This window comes from Mesocricetus auratus, unplaced genomic scaffold (assembly GCF_017639785.1).
Source record: "Mesocricetus auratus isolate SY011 unplaced genomic scaffold, BCM_Maur_2.0 Super-Scaffold_100019, whole genome shotgun sequence".
NCBI classification, from domain to species: Eukaryota; Metazoa; Chordata; class Mammalia; order Rodentia; family Cricetidae; genus Mesocricetus; species Mesocricetus auratus.
This window is the reverse complement of record NW_024429200.1, coordinates 2044702-2065508: the sequence shown is the minus strand read 5'-3', so window position 1 is coordinate 2065508 and position 20807 is coordinate 2044702. Positions and strand designations below refer to the sequence as shown.

At 45.1% G+C, this 20807-nt stretch overlaps 1 protein-coding gene and 1 long non-coding RNA gene across 5 annotated transcripts in view; one reads left to right on the top strand and one right to left on the bottom strand.

The window, feature by feature from the left end:
- Nucleotides 1-17473, top strand: part of LOC110339240 — a 92432-nt gene extending 74959 nt beyond the window's left edge. The window contains exons 4-5 of the long non-coding RNA XR_002381353.2: nt 16309-16394; nt 17369-17473. This is a non-coding gene — a long non-coding RNA (uncharacterized LOC110339240). The remainder of the gene's footprint in view (nt 1-16308; nt 16395-17368) is intronic.
- Nucleotides 1-20807, bottom strand: part of Hipk2 (homeodomain interacting protein kinase 2) — a 187399-nt gene that overhangs the window by 64515 nt on the left and 102077 nt on the right.

The following is a 20807-nucleotide window of genomic DNA, read 5'->3' as shown; positions in this document are numbered from 1 at the left end:
ACTATACCTCAGCAGTACCTACTTTGTGAAAACAAAACAGAATACAAGGGCAAAGTGATGGGGGATGTCCTTCTCTATATATTTTTCTCTTATTGGTTGATGAATAAACAATGTTTGGCCAAAAGAGGCAGGAAGATAGGTGGGACTGGGAGACAAGGAGAATTATGGGAAAGGTAGGCAGAGAGGGATGCCATGTAGAGACCAGGAGGATAGGACACGCCAGGCATTCTCTGGTAAGATGAGGCCATGTAGAAATACATAGATTAGTAGTAATGTGTTAATAATTAAGACAGAGCCAATTAGAAGTCCTAGCCATCAGCCAACATTTATAAATTAATATATGTCTCTGTGTGCTTATTTAGGGCTGAGAAGGATGGTGGGACCTGGCAGAACAGGAAATACCAGCAATAGGCAAAGTAAACAAATCTTTCCTAAATCTGCTTCCTCCATAGCCCGTTCATTTCTCATAGAAATGGCCACCTAAAGTTCCTGCCTCTTCATTGCACACTGGCTTCGTAACTTTTTCTAGTGTGGTTCAGATGCTCCTACATGCATGAGTCATACTATCAAGATCAGGATGGCCTTTGCATTGTCATGTCCATTGGTCAGCATCTCAATTCCATGACCAGAGAGCTGCCTTTCTTCTATACAACTGCCCACTGACGGCTTTCGATAGCTACTCCTAGCTTTCTAGATGCCACTTTCCCATATCCAATTTTTTTTGCCTGTCTATACCCTTTGCTAGAACATCCTCCTCCTTCATCCAGCTGCTCCATATTCTCTGTTCTTTTCTTTCTATTCATTCCCTAAGTGATTATCATGGTTTTGTGTTTGCCCTAAATGATATGCTGGGCTGTGGATACAGCTCAGGGATAGTGTACTTGCCTAGCATGTACAAGGTTCTGCAGTATTTCATAGGTATACTGAAACCTTAAGTATTTAGAAATGGGGCTGTTGTAAGTGTAATTATTGAAGATAAAGCTGTACCATAGAAGGTGGACCCTAATCCAGTATGACCAATGTCCTTACTAGGGCAGGGAAATTTGGGCACAGACACGGACAAGATAGTGTGGAGCTTGCAGTTATGTGCCACAAAGGAGCCTTGAAACATGAAAAAAGAGGAGCTTCATTTCCCTAAGTAGGAGCGGCTGAGGTAGTGTGTGTGCTGTGCTAGATGCTTTCTCAAGTCTACAGCCACAGAAAGAAAGATCCTCTCTTCAATCTCCATGGCCCAGTTAACATCCTGACTTTGGTCTTCTGGGCTCGTGAACAGCAACAGAGTAGCTGCTGTTTCAAGTTACGTATTTTGTGGTCCTTGTTTGCAGCTCTAGGAAACTGACAGAACAATCATGCTAGCCCTCGCAGGCTTAAATTCTACATCTAAGCCTGTCTCATTTTGGAACTGTCTTTTCAGCTCCAGGCTCACGTCTGTCAGCCTGGAACCTCCTATGCTACATCTCATAGTCATGTCACAATTCACAGCTGGAAGAGAACTCGTCTCTGTCCTTTCTCTGTCTTCCTCAATCTACTAAATGGATCCACCCCCACCTATATGTTCTGCAAGAGACCCAGAGCCAATTGATTCCCCTTTCCCTTTATTACCTCCACCACCCACTCCATCCATATGCCCACATCCAAAGTCTCCCTCAAATCAGTCCCCATTCTCCCTCCACTCTGGCGTTGCTCTGGCCCCAGCCACTGCTTCACTCGGGGCCTCCTATCTGTTTTCTTCTCCTCCAAATGCCCTCAGAGGCTCTTGCAGCACTCAGAGTATATGAATCTCTCCCGTGGTCCAGGGACTCCCCCACCAATGAAGGACCCAGTTTGCCTTTCCACTGTCACTTCAAATCACTCTTGTAGCGCAATGGGCTCTGGTGGTTAGCAGTTTCTTCTCAACTTCCAGAGCACCATAGCACGTGTGGGCCTGCAGTCTTCAGGTAACGTAGCTGCTTCTGCTTCTGGGCTTGCCCACAGCTCTCAAACAGCTGCCTCCTCATCGCTCACATCTCTGCCTGATTGTCACCACCACAGTCAGATCTCCCGACACCAGTCAGTCTCCATCTCCAGTGCCATAAACGCCACTTTACAGCACTTTCCCCAATAACCTTCCTACTGTCTCTCCCCCTCTACCAAGCCCACGAGGGTAGCACAGTGCCTGGCACTTAGCCGCTCAGTCGACACAGATGTGTTGACTGGATAAACCTTGATTAAACATAAGAAACTGTGAAAGCATGAGTCAGGCTGGGAGTTCTGAGGCAGTGCAGACAAAGGAGAGTGAAGGGGCGAGTCTTCACAAGCCTGGGCACTAGGGCAGAAATAAATACTCAGCCAAGATGAACAGGCACCGAGGCCCAAAGGGGCACGTGCAATGGCAGCCCATGCTCAGCTGCACAGGCACTTGAGCAAGACAGATGGAGGAGAATCTGCAGGTCTGCGTGTAGATGGGAGTGCGGAAACGAGAAAGTGGCGCCAGAGTCCTGCAGGGCTAGGAATTCAGAGATTCAGTCCAAGCCTTCTTTTCCCCTTCCCTGGAGGGGGAGGACCACCATCCCTACAGAGGAGGTCACTGGACTGCACCATGAACACAAGTATTCCTCAGTCTATGCCTCCGTTGCAGTCACTAACTGATCTCTTGTTTTTGGTTTCAGTCCATTTCCTATCTATCTTTTCCCTGTCCCCAGCCCTTTCAATCATTCTTCCTCAAACATATGCTGCTCACTTTGTATCTGCTGTCTACACTAGCAGATCAAGATGTAAACATGAATGGCAGACTGGTCCAAGAGATATTAACTGAGCATCTGCTACCCACAAAGAGCCATCCTAAAGACAGCTCCCTGTGATTATTTGGGATACCATAAATCCTTTAAACTTACATGAAGTGTCAAAAAGTTGCACCTAAGAAAGAGAAAGCCATTTCTTACATCCCATCAAGACACTAAAAGTTCTATAGAGAGAGTGGTGTCTTATTGGCTAGCTCATGATAGCTCTGGCTGGCCTGAAACCGGATATGCAGATCAGGCTGGCACTGAACTAAGAGAGATTTGCCTGCCTCTACCTCTTGAGTGCTAGGATTAAAAGTGTGTATCACATGCCTAAGTTCTAGTTTCCAATAAAAGAATACATTCTGGTATTTTTGACCCATTTGCACATTTGCTTATCTGTCCCCCTTTAAATCTGTAAAGACAAGGTCTGTGTCTTATTTATTTTAGATTTCAAGCTTGATACACTAAAGCTGTTCTTTCAACAACTGTTTGAAAGATACTTCTCAGGCCAGTGAGATAGCTCAGCAAGTAAAGGTATTTGCTATGCATGCCTATAGCAACCTCAGTTTGATCCCTGGACTCTGTGTATAGGTGGAAGGACAAAATTGACATAAAGGTGTCCTCTGATCGCCACATAGATGGCATGTTGCGTATATGTGCACACTCAGTACTAGTAATAGTAAATAAAATTGCCAGAAATTCTTGGGAATATGAGTCCACTCTGTTGTGATTCTGAAGATAGTTTGTTCCTGTGCTGCTAAACTACCAGGCTCTGAGCTCATGGAGGCTCACAAGTCAATTCTAAAGTTTGTTTCTTTCTGTTCATCTTCTCTGACACATGCTCAATGGTTGCCAAAGCATCCACTGTTTCATGAAGCACTCTGACCAGTGTGCTTTGCTTCAGCTGCACTCACTCACTCCCTTATTCCAATATTCAGCCATGGGCCACTATTATTCAGTGTTACTATGTACCAGGCACTATGCTGGGGGGGGGGAGAGGAAACAATAAAGCAAACCCTGTGACTCCTTTAGAGGTCACTGTCTAGTCAGAGGCAGCCTCATGCAGACAGCACAGCTGTGCCACATGAAACGTATACATAGGACATAAAGGAAGGCAGACTGGGAGAGGAGAGACAGAGCTGGGGCTTCCCACAAGAGGTCTGAGCTGAGTCTTGATACACGGTAAGACAGGCAGCCTCCAGGCACAAAGCAGTGAGTACTCCCCCATGTCACGGCTGCATTGCCAGTGCAGGCATGGAAGGCACCTAACATACATTTCTAGAAGGAATGACTGTGCCAACCACTGCTCCCCAGCAGTTATCCCTTGAGGCTGGTAACATCACCTTGGCAACTACTGTGACACACTGCTTCAGCTTTTCCAGGTTTGGGAGGTTTGTGGTCACACTCCACGGAGGTTCCAGGTTGGCGCCAGTGAAGGAAGGGCCCTGGGACATGGGTTTCTGCTCTTGGACAACTCATCTGACATGTCTGCTCCACACTGTCACTGCCATGCCGCCTCATGCAATCGCTTAAAAATGCCACTTTTGGAACATCAAAAATACTTTAGACATACACATGAGTGTCAGACAAAATTGTACCTAAGAAAGAGAGTGACTGTTCCTTTCCAACATGACCATCACAAGGCACCAACCATTCCATTTTCCTATGGGACACAACTGTCACGTTCAACAAATGAATTATTAAAGCATTGACATTTAGCACCACTCTCTTGACTGCACATAAGGGATAAGTTATTCCTAGATCAGTCCAGATCATGTGACCTACAGAGAGATGTGAAGACTGCAGCCAGGAGTCCAGTGCCCATGGGTCTAATCCTAGGGCTTTTAGGCACTGGCTATACACTTCATTCCAGAATGAGGTGCCAGAAAGATGATTAAACTGAGCATGGTAGGAAGCACCTCACATAAGATCTGTGGCAAGGTATGGCAATCAAACAACACCAAACCCACTAAATAACTCATCTATTATCTGACTTAATTTATATGGCAGCAATCAAACAAAAAGAATAGCTCTTTTCTGTTTTCCTTTTTTGGTGCTCTGAATCCAACCCAGGACCTTGCTCATGCTAGGAACGTGCTCAACTCTTCCCTTGCTCCTTTATCAAAGACGCCCTTTCTTCTTACACATTGGAACCCACAGCCACAGGCCTCTCACCCCACTTTAGAAGCAGAACTTCCTGTCTATAACCCACCTTCCATTTACTTTGTCCAACACAAATGGCAGCAGCATGCACAACACTACAAGGCTAGGACTGAATGCAACACCTGCCCTATACTGTGGGCAGTCCTCCTATCAAGATGGTAGTTGTGATGCCAGAGAGATATCCTGGGAACTAAGTCCAGGGAGGTGGAGAAAGCTGATCCTGTGTGTGGTCACAACATTCAACGCAGCAGAGGTCTTGATGCAGGAGCTAGGCACACACTCTGTTCACTCCAGTCAGTAGCCTTGGCTAACCACTGGCCCAGAGTCAAGGTCTTACTCTGGCTACAGTGCTCTGACAAGGTTCATATGCATTCCTGATATGGACAATCAGCCTGTAGCTCATTTGGAGAGCCAGCGGAGAGCTGAGCATTTCTGGGAAAATGCTACTCAATTTCTCCTAGTTTATTTCACCCTCTATAAAATGTGATTATTAATCTCACTTTTTCTCTTGTCTGTATAGTAGCTTATGAAGATAAATTATGGCCAGTAGAATTATAAAGCAGTTTGAACTCCATGGAAGCAAGAAACTGTATTAGTTCCTGGTATTTTATAATCACTCCACATTGAGTATATAAGGTGTACTCAAATTGAAACTGCAGTGAAGAGGTCTGTTCCCACAAATATATGTAGATTGAAAGTGACCTCAGTATGGCTGGGCAGACGCAATCAAAATGTAAAACTGTATTTCAGACGGTTGTTAAATCTTATGTTTCTACTGCAAACACTAAGACTTGCCAATGCTGTCACGAGTTCTGAGCCACTGCTGAGACGGTGACGTGGAGAGAAGGCATGAGACTACATCAAAGCAATGCAGGGACTAAGAAACAGCAGCAGAGATCCTAAGAATAGAGCGGAGAAGACGAGTTGAGAAGAACTAGAGACAGAAACACGAGAGATCAGTAGAAGACAGCCTACACAGTAAGGGCTAGAGCACACCTAGAAAAAGAATATTCTTGGCTCCCAGACAAGGCTGCCAGGAACACAGTCTTACATCTGTAGAAAGAGTTCAGACTGTGTCGGGAGAAGTCATGAGGCAGCACATGACTGGAGGTTTAAACCGTGATGCAGGCCTGGCTAGTCCCAGGTCAACCAGGGATTTGGTTTTGAAAAGGATATAGCTTCTTCAGCAAACTAGGTATGTAAGGAACTGACTTGTCTTTGATTCAGGGCCTGGGGAATGAGCAGAAGGAAAGAGAGACCCATGGGTGCGTTCTTAATATCAAAACACTGTAAGAAATTGATCTGGAGCTCCCCGTTATGTGAGCTTATAAGGAGCCATGCCAGGAACCAGCTCAGTTGCTGGAGACCTTGAGATTTTTGGCCACACTGTGCAGCTCTAATGAGCCGAAGAGACAGACACGGCAGCAGAGGTCTGCTAAAGAAGGGGGACTTTGAGTTTGGAAGGAAAGCTGGTGAAAGCTTGCTTAGCCATCAGGGGTCACAGCTGGATATAACAGACACAGAACATATGGCAGAGGTGTTCAAGTTTGAACTGGGTCTGGTGCTCACAAAACTGTGCTGATGAGGATTACTTCACAGCCCTCAGGGATGACTGTCTTTGGTTATCCCAATGGAAATGCTCATATGGGAAGGTGACATAGTCAGTTTGGTCTACATGTTGATACCAGTCTCATGAACACTTGGGCAGTCTCCCAAAGGAGGCCCCTTCTCTCTCTCCCTCCCTCCCTCCCTCCCTCCTTCCCTCCCTCCCTCCCTCCCTCCCTCTCTCTCTCTCTTTCTCTCTCTCTCCCCCCCTTTCCTCTCTCTCTCTTCCTCCCCCCCTCTCTTTTTCTGGTTTTTTGAGACAGGGTTTCTCTGTGTAGCCCTAACTATCCTGGAACTTGCTCTGTAGACCAGTCCACCAGGCTGTCCTAGAACTCAGAGATCCACCTGTCTCTACCCCCTGAGTGCTGGGATTAAAGGTATTTGCCACCACACCCAGAAGAAGCTGGCTTTCTTGAGCCTACTGGCCATTTCCAGCCCAATTGTAGGACCAGAGGGGTAGCTGTTTTTTGTTTGTATTGGCAGTGTTAGCTCTGGATGAGATTTTCTCATGTGTGCACTAATACACATGTATCTTTCATGCTAATCCTTGATTCCTAGGGCTATTCCACCTCTGCCAAGGACACCATCAAAATCAAACTCTAGTCCTGTGCTTACATATGGAAAAGAGTTAGCTCTGAAACACAAACTGAATATAACACAAAGGCCTCTAATTACACTGATGGACTGAAGCTCGCTCTCAGACGTCCAATTCCTCTCTGACACTAGCCTTCCTGTGTGCTAGTATGTGCTAGGGTAGGTAGGACAAAGCAAATGCACAACCAGAAACATGTATTCACCTAACTCCACTAATGTGACTTGACAGCATCTGACAACCAAGGAAAAGGGAAAGAGGTAAAAATAAAAACAAACTCCCCACTATGAGTGCATATCTCACTGAGAAATGTTCCTAGGAAGAAACAGCTTGGGTCCTTTCTAGCAAAAGCCACAATGGTTCATTTCAAAAACACTCAGCATCCTGAGATTCCCAGAATCCTCACCTTCCGGGTGGTGGCCTAGGTGATCTAAATCTGCTGGTCTGGTCTCTGGTGTTTTACCAGGAAGTCAAAAGTTGCTGGAGAGAGCATGTTCATTCAGGACTACAGTGCTAACAAGGCAGGCTTTATGTCAGTGCCTTTTGCCAAAGTATATGCTCAACAAATGTTAGTGGACAGTTAGTTACTAGTCAGCCCAGGAAACGGAATTATGAGATCTGCTGGTATGTACATAGTGATTTGTTTATACTTATAAAATTTCAGGTGCTTTTAATAGTTAAATGTCATTTTTAAATAGAAATATGAAATTGTTTCATTTTTGTTGAGAAAGACGGACACAAAGAAATATACAACAAGGGCTAGGAAGACGGTTCAGTACATGAAGTGCTCGATATATAAGCAAGAAGACCTGAGCTTGACCCCTACCACCATATGAAAATCCATGTTTGTAATCCCTGTGCTGGAAGAGGAGGACCCTGAAGTTTTCTGATTAACCAGAGAATTCCAGCTAAACCAGGAAGTTCCAGGCCTGCAAGAGATCCTGTCTTAAAAAACAATGTGGATGACTCCTGAAGAATGACATCTGAAGTTGGATTCTGGTCTCCTCATGGTCACACAAAAAGGATGAGGGAAGAGATAGAAAGAGAATGAGTGAATATAGGTGTGTACACACACACACACCAAAAATGATTAGAAAGCAAAGAGCACCCCAGAATGTCAAAATCACTCCTGTCTTCTTCTCAAAGAGGCTTTGAAACCTGTGCCACAGACACATGAGATGGGTGTGGGTCACACTGGGGAAGTGGATCCCAGCCTCATGAAAACCCAGACAAGATGAGTATGAAGACACTGGAAAGAACAGAGCTAAGCAGACAGAGCCAGGGACACTCACTGACATCCCCTCACAGTTCCTTCTGTTGAGTTTTTCTTCTGCTTTGTTAAGTCTATTCACTAAGGCTGAGGGCTAGAATTTTGCAGTTATAGCTTCCAAGGCTAAACCTGCTGATACTGAGAAGGGCCAACTAAAACATCTCTGTCACCTGCTGTCACCTGTCACAGCTTTCTGAGGGCAGACCCTCTTTCTTCCACCCTGGGAGGAAATTGGGAATTTCAGTTCCTGTGGATCAACTGCACATACAGCATCTTCCCTATGTTCGGCCTGGTGACACATATCAAAGGTACCAACAGAGTGAAAATGGGATGTCATTCCATGGAAGGGATAGCTTCTTCCATGTGAACCTAGTATTCAAGGGTTCACTTTCTACCCCAGATAAAAGCACACCAAAACAGTGATATTATGGCACTTTATTGACTTAAATGTCACGATCTCACTGCTTTAACATTTAGCTTTGACTGATTCATTCTGAGTACTCAGTAAATGTTTGTTGGGTAAATGAGCACACACATAAGAGTCCAGTGCTTTCCTTTCCAAGGTGCCCTGTGCCTAGACTGGAGAGGCCTCTGTATCTCTACCCCATAGACAGGTGACAACCTAGACAAGGCTCATTTCCTTCCACCCTCATCTGGCCATGTGCTTGTAGGGTTAATAATGGCAAGCCACTAATTACTGATGCTGATTACGGGTTAAAGAGTACTCTGACAATAGAAAATTATTTCTTTTTTGAAATGGAAGTACATTTGGTGTCACTGACAGGAACCAGACCAATTCAGAGAACAAAAACCAGAAACCTAAGCTATGAAAAGGACCCCACAGAGCACGATGGCAATCCTATGCAGTAGCAGGGTTAGCACCAGAGGTTTCTTTCTGTTCACTGTATCTCAAGTAGAGGATTACTAAGAGCCAAGAGCCAAAGCCTGCTAACATCCTGCAGAGCAAGCTCTTAACAAAACTAGGAGCTAGCTGATGGGGTGTCTGACCCAGTAAGTACACGATGTGGCTATCTTCAAGCAAGCAGGCACTCGTACGTCTAGATGAGCCACAGGGATGAGGCCAGCTCTCTGGGGAAAGTACAAAACCTGGCGTTAGCAGGAAACCAAACCTGCAAAGGGGACTCTCCGGAGTATGCCCTTCAAGTCTACAGCAGTAAACACCCATACAACAGGTTTAACCATGGTCCATTGTCTCACAGTATGTCCCCCTGGATTTGCTCAGGGCCAGGATAAGGGAAGAGTTAGGAACTTCAGAAGAATTTGGGAACAGGGGCAATCTGCTGGACAAGGGTGGGTATAAACTCTAGCCAAGAGTATCTTTTTTTAAGGGATAACTTTCAATACTCAAGTATTGGGGGAATGGGACAGGGAAATAAAACTAAACCCAAATTTGCTTTCTTATGTTTTGGTCCCACAAGAAACACTCAACTGACTCTTTAAATCTGCCACTAGGGGGTGCAGAAGTGTAGCAGGTAGGCAATCCGAATGTCATCTGAACCATTAACTTCTACAGGAATGGGTGGCTTTTCTATCCTCTTGGCAATAGCCACCAAACCCTGGGACACATGCAACAAACTAAGCAGAACACAGAAGATCTTTTTGTTGGTGCAAGATGCAGAGCTATTCCCCCAGGTGGCAATACCATTGCCCCACGTTCCCATAAACAGCTGGTCTTATTGTAACAATGATGCCTCTTTTGTCACCCAAGAGCTGGGGCTGCAGGCCTTTGGAATGGAGCAACACTCAGCAAGAGATTAGAATGTTCGTTTTGTTCTCACGAATACCAAACTAGCAGAGTGAGCTAACTAGTGGGTCCTGGGACTAAGGAAGAAGTGGAGAGGAGGAAAGAAAGGGACTTATACAGAAAGACAGTAAGTACTAGGCTGAGGGAGTGCTCTCCAGGAAACACTCCCCTTTCCTGTCATTGCCTCCATCGCCTCCAGCACAGTCTAGTGTCTTTGGAAAACACTTCTTTTTTTAAAATGCTTTCAACTTAGACCTTGTCTCCTTCAGAACTCTCCCTCACTAAGGGGAGGTGCTCTCTTCTATATTGCCACTTACATTAGAATTGGATCCATCCCACTTTCACTGACAACTTGTCTTTCCTTTAAATGAGAAAAATCAAATCATCCTGGGAAAGCATCTTGGGGTCACAGCCCTGCATCCCAATGCCAGTGCACTTGTAGTACCCAGCAGAGCCTTATACAGGAAATGGGAGGTGTGAACAAAGACCACTTGACTTTGTTCACAATGATGGTTCATTAAGTGCCTTTTCCTGCAATAAAAATGCAGTAAATGCTCTATCACACTGAAGTGACTATGTGAAGAAGGAGTGAAACAGCAATTTCTGATTATTTTTAAGAAAGAAGGGGGAGGGAGAGAGTAAACTCTTTGAGTTCTTATTTGCTAATGGAGGAAATTGCAGGAGAAACCAAAAAACAAACAAAAGAGAAACCCCTACTTTTAGCAAAAGTCTGACATCGTATCTATGCACTGGTGTGGTGGGAAGGAAAAAGAACACACATGAGGATTGTGTACACCACACACACACACACACATCTGGAGATGAAGGAACATGAGCATTGTGTACACCACACACACACACACACACACACACACACACACACACACACACACATCTGGAGATGAAGAAACAGACGGGGGAGTGAGGAGACTACACAGGAGATTTTTAAAATCATCTAACTCTTTCCCAGGCAATTCAACAGATACTTGAAATAATGGCTGCAATCCTAGAAGGAAGACCTATGTTTCCTTGCTACCAAAGAATAAGAGCTTGCAATAGTTTTTGCACCAGCAAGTGGTGGTCTGCACACATGCCTCCTGAGAGCAGGAGAAGGTGTCTGGACGTGTGGATTCAGGCCTGTTCCGGATTCCCATGAGACCAGAAGCTCCTTAGGGAGACAGAACCCACATTAGTTTCTTGAGGAAGCAAGTGCTGGTGGCATCCCCTGGGCACAGCACTGGGCACAGCAGGCACTCAGCACCAACTGAGAAATGGAGCTAACCAAACTCAGAGGCTCTAAGTGGAAAGGGTTAGCCTAGAACCATCAAGTTCTTTTTCATTTGGCCTTAAAAATTACTTTAAAAAAATTAACAAAACCCCCCAATACTCTGAAGATTCAACTGAGAATCAATTCTGAAGCTAAGTGAAACCTAGCCTTGATACAAATTCTGGCTTGGATACAAATCCCACAGAGGTCTTCTTGGTTGATTAACCTAATTTCTCTCAACAAACACATGCATAAAGAAGCCCTGGTATATACACAATGGAGTTTACTCAGCCATAAAGAATGAAATTATGCTATTGTAGGAAAATGGCTGGAACTGGAGACCATCATGTCAAGCAAGAGAAATTCAACTCGGGACAAATGTGGTTACGAGGCACTTAGGTCCATTAACTAGCTGCCTTAGTTTCCCTGTACTCTGAAGAAATTAGGGAACAGAAAATGGGTTCATTTATACTTTGGTGAACTGTGTGTGTGTGTGTGGGGGGGTCTAATGTCCATCCCATCATGCCTGTAGCCACCTTGCAATTTTTATAAAGCCATGAACCAAAGGCTAGAACATACACAAATTTAGCTGTGAGACAAATTAACAAGCCCTTTCCTGGGGTGGGGTGGGGGCTCCAGATGGCCTCCATATAAGACACTCTTAGAGAGTATTTTATTCAAGTACAGACTGAGAAAAATGGGCTCTTAAATATCACTCTTTTTTTTAAAAGATAAAAGTGTCTCGGGTTGTTGGGCCCATTATAGGTCTTGAAGAGGTTTTTCTGTTCCTGAGTCCATTCCTATCGCAGGTTAAAAAAAAAAAAGCCTTGGGTAGTGGGCTTTGGAACCTTTAGTATCTTTTCTTTGGAGGACAGCTCCAAGTTACAACTCCCTTATGCCTGCTAAACATGCCAACTTTGCAAATTATAAAGGTGGTAGTCTGATAGAAAAAGGGGGGGCATAAGATCCCTCTTTAGAATACCCCTGCTTCAGGCGTTCAGTGTAGGTATATCCTGTGTATAATTGTATCTCAAGAAGAATCAAGACTCAAATAGCAGTAACAACAATAGCTCAACAAAACCCTGAGAGTAGAAAAAGTAAAAGGTAGGGTTATTTGGGAAGAGGAAGGAACCAGCTAGAGCAGGGGAGGGTAGGAAAGAGTAATCAAAATTGGGGGTGGATATGATCAAAATATTTTATATACTCCTTTGAACAGTCTTAATGGGACAGGGCATGTTGGTATGCACCTATAATCCCAGCCCTTGAGATAAAGGCAGAGGCAGGAGGACCTCACAGCCAGCTGCAGACCAGCCTAAACTACATAGTGAGACCTTGTTTTAAGCTATACTCTCCTCCCTCCTCCAAAGGGAAATGTAGTTATTCTTGTAATAAATGCTAATAAAGAAATATAGTGAGGAGAACTCCTTCATCTGGGCTTCCGTGACCAGGCTGGCAGATGCCTGTGAATGTAAAGCACTGTAGAGTAAGCTAAGGTCAGGACAAAGACAGCAGTGATGCTTTGTGGAGTGGACTTTGGAGCACATACCCCAGACTGGCCATTATTCTCCAGACTGCATCACTGTCTGTGATGTAAGTCCCATCACCCCTTACACCTGCCCAGCCACCAAAAGATTCTATTGTTTGGCTGCAGGTGTGGGTCTGCCCTGCTCCTCCTGGGCTTGGCATCACCACTGAAGGCCATTCCCTGACTGCTCCACTTGGCAGGGAACATGGAACAGAGGGAGTGGACGCCACTGGGGTTTTCCCTTTCCCCATAAGCACTGTGTTCAATACGGACAAATATTTGTGTAGCCTCTGTATTCTGCATTAACACTAGGGCAGAATTATTAGTGATTGTTCTATGGGAAACAGCAAAGCACAGGAGAGAGAGTAAACTCCCAGTGGAAGATTAAAAATGCTGGGGGGGGGGGGGCATCTTAAGGTACTATTCGAAAACAGTATGGGAAACGGCAGAACTGTATTTCCTCTGTTCTTCTAAGGGAAGTTCAGGAAAAGGTCAGAAGGGGAACAATGCAGGCCATCGATCATACAGCCTCTCCCCTAGAAAGGTTCCTTACACACTGCAGCCTCATTTCTCATTCTGTAATTACCCACCCCACAGATTGCATGCCACCATGGCCTTATGAATTATACATTTCATTTCCATTTACTAATACCAGGACTTCCTGGCCACTGCCAGGGGGAGGGCAGTGCTTCAGGGACTGGGCCCATGCAATGCTCCCTCAGGTGTACATACAAATGTTACAGGATTCAATACAAAGGGGCTATGTGACCTTCAGTTCTCAGCCTTTGGTTTTGTTTATTGAACAAACAAGAACTGGCTACCAGTTGGGGGTTTCCCTGGAGGAGATCATATTGGGGTACCTTTCCTTCCCCTTAGAATTTTTCTTCAAGCTAAATCTTGTTAAGTGAGTATAAAGTGTGGGCTTGAAAGAGGCTGCAGCATCTGGGACCTGAAGTGTATTGTGTGTGTGAGAATCAGTAACCCCCACTTGTCTTGCTCTTTGAGTTGTGTGTAGACCAGGAAGGAAGCCACAGAAATGGAAACCATGGCAGAAACTGGGGAACTCTACTCCTCTAATTAACTAACATGACATAGCAATGAGACTTTGTGGAGTGGACTTTGCAGCATAGGCCCCAAACTGGCCATTATTCTCCAGGCTTGCATTACAGTCCCTGATGTAAGTTCCATCACTCCTTACACCTTCCTGTCTACTTGAAAAAGTAAAACAAACCAACAACCAGTAGGCTCAGTAGAAGTGGCATCCTTTGTAACTGAGAGAACACGCCCACAAAGACCATCCAAGGAATAGCCATAGAGCAGACAGACAGGGGTGAGCTAATAATCATTGCTTAGGGAGCAGAGGACACACCTGAAGCTATCACTCTCAGTCAGTGGTTCTCAACCTGTCAGTCTCCAGGCCTTTAGGGTTGGATGTCCCTTTCACAGGGGCTGCCTAAGATCACTGGAACACAGATATTTACATTATAATTCATAACTGTAGCAAAATTACAGTTATGAAGTAGCAACGAAAATAATGTTATGGTTGGGGGTCACCACAACATGAAGAACTATATAAAAAGGGTCAGAGAAACACTGCTCTATGTGACAGTATGAGCAGGATTTTAATTTTAAAAAGTTACTTTAGATAGTTCCAGAGATACATTTGTAAGATGGGCTATATATACATGCAAGGGATTTGATTTCTGAGGTTGGTCTCAGAAATGTCAGTAAATGAAACCAAATTGTTGTGGTGCGTATGCTATTTTTCTTAGGTTTCTTTGGGAAACTCCTTTTAATGTTGAATGTGTGCTTATAAAGCCTTTACTGAGGGTCTACTGCGAAAGCAAAGCAGTGACAGCCAGCCTCTAAGATGGCCTGTGATAGTCCACACCTCCTTACTGGATGTACCACTATACCAATAGGGTAAACGTGTAGAATCAATACAAATCACAGAAATAATAATGCACGACTTGTGAGATTAGTCATAAAAAGACACTAGTTTCTAGGCTGCTGAGTTTTGAGTCATTGGCTTCAGGAGAAATCAGTGGCCATGCTGCGAGGATAGGGAGCACCTACTAGCAGCAGCACCAGCTTGCCAGTCCTGAGAGTCTCTGTAGAAGCAGGTCTCACAGCTGTCAGGTGGGCTCAGTGGGTGAGGCCTCCCAAGACTGAGCCAGGATGGGTGTCCTTCTGAACGCTGTGAGTATGCGTTTCTCTTATTGGCTGATGAAGAAAGCTGTTTCGTCAATGGACAGGCAGGATTTAGCCAAGTGGGAAATCCAAACAGGGATAGAGACAGGTAGTAAGTGGAGTAGAGTAGCCATGTAGCTGCTGAGGAAGCATTGCCAGTAAGCCAAGACCATGTGGAGACACAGAGATGAATAGAAAGGGTTAGTAATTAAGAGAGAGCTAGCCAATAAGAAGCCTGAGCCATCAGCCAAACAGTTTATAATTAATATAAGCCTCTGTGTGATTATTTGGGACTGAATGGCTGCAGGGCCGGGCAGGACAGAAATGTCTGTCTACACTAAGCCAAGTTGCTCTCAAGTTACTGACTCCCAGAAACTGAGAGGATCAACACTGGACGAGGCCCCAAGTTTTAGGTCAGTTTGTCCCGTAGTCATGGCTCATGTTCATGCATAGGAATGTCATGTTTCTAGGAGAGCGAATCTGCGCAAAAGCAACTCTGTATTTACTTTTCTAGCCAGCCTCAGTGGAACAGTCCAGACACTTGTGCCAGGATCCACTTAGTCCCTGTCCTGACTGGATTCACTTAAAGACCTTCTAAGGACGGGTAGCACAATTACAATGAGGCTGAAGGACTCCCAAACCCTAAAAGCTGACAGGACCAAATGAGCAAGAAGAAGGCTGCAAATTGCTATCCTATGGGAAGAATCCAATAGAGACATTAACAATTTGGCCTGCATAAAACTTGAACTATTTTAAAATGTTTATTAAAAATTTTATTAGCATATACTAGTTATATATAATAACAGGTTTCATGATAACATTTCCACACATACATATTTAGATCATATTCAAGATCTTATTTATTTATTTATTTATTTATTTATTTATTTATTTATTTATTTGTGTAGGCAGGAACTTTCTGCACAGCCCTGGCTGGTCTGAAACTTACTCTGTAGACCAGAGTGGCAGTGAACTCAGAGATCCATCTGCCCGTGCCTCCCAAGTGGTGGGGTTAAAGGATTTTGACATTGAGAACTCAGGGTTTTCTAGCTTCTAACAAAAATCAAAAGCTCAGGTAACTCTAGGGCCCGTACGAATTCACAGTGACGAGGCTCTCAGGACAGTGGTGCTGCCTCTCAGAAGCCTCCCTTGTGTCCCACCTGCTGCAGCTTCACCAGCTTACAGACTGTGTCACCTGGCTCTATTGGCACTGGAATTCTGAGATGAGTAGGAGAGACTGGATGTAGGAAGACAGGTAAGAGTAATTACTGTTTTATCTCTGTGATGGGCACTTTGGAGGGTTAGAAATTTGTTTTCTTGGTTACTCCCCAGCCCTCTCCTAGCTAGCTAGTCTACAACTCTACTATACAGCCCAGGTGGTCCTCAAATTCTTGTTCCTCTTGCTTTAGCTTCAGCAGTGCTGGGATTACAGGGATGTGTTACCATGCCCTGTGCTTTCAAAATTAGTTTTCTTTTCCTAAACAAAAGCAAAGTTTAACAGCTTCCCCAGAGGCAAGGGGCAGTTTAGAACCTAGAAAGCACAGAAAATAATTACTGCACTCTGCCTTCAACAGCATTCATGTTAATCGCAACAGTTAGCTTGTTTCTAATTTAAATTTAAAAGGGGGGGGGGGAGAAAGTGTCTCTAGAATCAGGGTCCTAAGCCTGGAGCTAAGAAGCTGATGAGCAAGGCACCAAAATTCTTAGGACTCACAAATTGCTGCTAATGGCATCAACCACTTAGTTAAGTGGTGACATTTATAGTAGATGCAAACCAGGAGAAGAGTGGAGAAATAAACACAAAATGAACAAATTTTGCAACATGTGAGACAGAGCCAAGGTTCACCTTCCATTCTGATGAAATAAACAAACCCCAGCGTAAAGGAAGCTAACTGGTCAGCCCAGCCCAGGGAAGGGTTCCACTGCCGCATCTCCCAGGTGGCAGGTGCGTGGGAATTTGCAGAGTGAGTCTGTCTTCCTTGGCAGGAGCATCAACTTACCCCATACTGCAGGGGCTTCTTAATTATCACTTCAAAATGCTCATTTTCTCCCTCCCTTTCTCTAGTTCTTCCGGTTCAAACAGCATGGCTTGCCCTGTTTCTGCTGCTTTCCTGACGCACTGCTCCAGCCTTTCTTCATTTTGAAGGAACCCACGGATACAAAAGGAGGCAAGTGGGCAGGTTTGCACTGGGGGCCATACTACCATTTAATACTGCTGTGCTCTTACAGGCAGAGAACCCTTGTCCAGCTTGTAGAGAATGGTGAGAGTTGAAGCTGAGCAGGGAGATGGTCATCAGGCAAGCAGGATGCTATGGAGCCGACTACACACTAAAGAAGCTACATGAGAATGTCACCATCCGCCAGGCCCCTGAAGCCCATAGACCTTTCCTGGCCTCTAGCTTTTACCCTGCTCCCTTCTCTGCTGTCCTTATCACTCTCCCAAACCCCTCAAGGTTTGTGGTTCAGTGAGCGGCCTCTCCACTGACTCCTTCTGTCACTCTCCCCCTTTCTAGCTCCTTCTTGTGGACCCTGTCCCGCCTGCCATTGTAAACTCACTCCCTGTCATCACCATAAGCAGGCTGGAGCCTGAGACACAGTCTTTCTACATTTCCATTGGAGCCTTAGAATGAACTCAGTACCCTCCTGCTCTATAATTCAATTTCTCCTAGAGGAACCATCACGCTCTCCCTATCTGAAGTCAGTATGTTCAACAGTCATCTGCAGTGTCACACATTTGTTTGTCTCTCTTGTCTCTTCTTTTGCATCCTGTGGCGACTTCCAAATTGCTGAGATTATAGCGCACTGGGATTATATGCATGCACTACATTGTCTTTCTTTCTTTTTTAATTTAAACTAAGGCAGTGCTAAGGATAAAATGCAGTGCTCCATGAACACCAGGCACACATCCTACCAACTGAACTTCATCTCTACTCCTTTGCTCCCTCGACTCCCTGGTCCCCACCTGGATCTCGGAGATAATCCCTGGGATGTTCTCTGTTCTCAGTCTCCCCACTTTCCAGCCAATTATAGACTGGTGCTAGACTTGTTTTCCTAAAAGGGTTTCCACCACCCTACTTTCTTCCTAAAGAACCAACTTGTTATCACAGGAAGTCCAAGTTCTCATTACGTGGAAGGCCCCAAAACAACTGTTTCCTTATTCTACCAAGTTTCCCTCTGTGTCCAATTTCCTATGTCGTCTTCTTTGAACCAGATCTTGACTGTCATTTTGTATTCTCTGGTGATGTCTTCTTACTGCATGCTTCTGTGAGCTGTTTCTCTATCCCCTCCTCTGACACTCTAGGAGCTCAGTTCTGCATTCCCCGGGCTTTGGCACTACATGAAAGCCTCGGAGTGAACTCTGCAGCCTGACTTAATGCTGATTGCCCAGTGCCTTCTGTTAGACGGTGTTTGTCTCAGCACCATGCATGGGTTGTGACCATGCTGTGAGAATGGCATCCTTGGTTCACTTTACTGGTTCCTCAAGTCCGCAGGCCTTTTCTACAGTGAACTTAGACTTCACCTACAGGAGAAGGGCTTCTTCTCTAAGTATGGATGGAGCCTGTGCATCCTGCCTTCCTTCCATTCAGTGTCCCTGGGGTACGAAGGGAGACCCCAGTCTTAGCCCTCTCTCCCCAAGACTCTGGGTCAAGTCTCCTCTCAGAAGGCTCTTCATCCCTTAGCTCACCTACCACTCATCCTAGGCATTGACTCAGGTCCACCACTGCTTCTAGGTATAGGAGTTGACCTCTCCAACTAAGCAGAGAGATTCTCTATGAAAATCCATGGCACCTTCTCCTTCTAGATGCTTACTTATATCCCCCATGCAACATCACAGGGACTCAACAAAACACAACAGGACCAACTATCTGCCTCATATCTGTTGATTGGCCACCCTTTCCCTAGAGGTCCCTTAAGAGGTCTCCATCAGTATTAGAGCGGGCTTCTAAAACCAGCTTTCCCTCACCTGCTTTGTGCCTGTGCTGCTCACTTCTCTGTTGTGATGAAACACCATGCCAAAAAGCAACTTAGGGAAGAAGTTTATTTTGGCCTAGCATTCTAGAGGAGTAAGAGTCCACCATGGTGGAGAGACACAGTAAGCGTCGTCTGGCTGGGGAGCAGGAAGCTGAGAGCTCACACCCTCAACCACAGCAGAGAGCAGACAGCGAACTGGAACAGATGAGAGGCTTTGAACTCTCAAGGCCGCTAGTCCTCCCAAAGTTACACTGTGTAAGCCTCCCCATACAGGGCTACCAACTGGCGACTAAGCGCTAAATATCAAAGGCCGTGGGGGGCATTTCTCATTCAAACCACCATAGTGCTTCTGGTTGTGTCATCTGTATATTATGGGCCTACGTTTCCTCTGCTGTAAGATGGTCAGAACCATTGACCTTACATACTGTGTTGGGGCAAAGACCATGTGTGAAGAACTTATGAGTCTAGCTCACTTGCCCATTCAATAAATGCTGTGCAAGAATGACTAATAAGTGATAAAAAGCCAACTAGTTTTAAGTTCACTGAACTCTTTCCATGGAATGATTTCCATGTGAAATGGAAAAGCAAAACCAAGATTTTTTCATAGAAATTAATGTAATGACAACATTACTAGGACATGTACACACACACTATACATACATACATACAAAATCAGCCCCCCCCCTGTTAAAAGTTTTAAGGACTTTGGCTTATTAAAGGCTTTAATATGGTGGATCAGTGTTTATCCCTCGAATACTAACAGACATCGTGTGTCCATAACACAAAGAGGGATGCTCTCTCAGCCTGGACTCTTAGGGAAGTGCATGGACCCTACCCTGAGTGAAATGACAGACTCTAGATATCTCCTATGTGGAAGGAATTGGCAATAGGGTGGGAGGATGGGGGGGATGGTGGAGAGGTGCGGGAGGAGGGGAGGGAGAGGGAACTGGGATTGACATGTAAAACAAGCTATTTAAAATTAAAATAATAGCCGGGCGGTGGTGGCGCATGCCTTTAATCCCAGCACTCGGGAGGCAGAGGCAGGCGGATCTCTGTGAGTTCGAGGCCGGGCTGGACCGATAGCCTCCAAAACAACACAGAGAAACCCTGTCTCGTAAAAAACCAAAAAAAAAAAAATTAAAATAATAAAAAAAAGCTTTAATATGGGGGCGGAGAGAAGGCAGAGTTCAAATGAATGGAGCAATCTAGTTGGGGCTGTGGTGGGGTTGACCTTGTTTGTACATTTCCAATTCTAAGTTGTCATTATTATAGCTGTTTCCCACCACCTCCTTCAGGCTGCACCTCAGGAAGCACTGAGATGTTTGGTGATGGATGTTGGCCCACCAGTGTATAATCACCAGACTATCAGCTTACCTTACCTTAGGTTTCCTGCATGAACTGTAGGCACACAAAATAAGCTGAGTATTGGTGGCCTTCGGGTACATGGTAAGAAATTCACTGATATGCATATTTCTCATGGAAGCCAGCACTATGTGATAATGAGACACTAGGAATGAGACAGACTCCCTACTAAGCAGACAGACAGGGAGAGGGGCTATGACTAGGTAATAAAGGTGTCAAATTTCCAGGATGGCCAGCTTCCTCTGACCCTCCTGACTTGAGACAAAAGCCTCACAGCTTAAAACAAAAGCCTTTGTAGGCTTTTGTCTCCTACCAGCAGCTGGGCGGTGGTGCA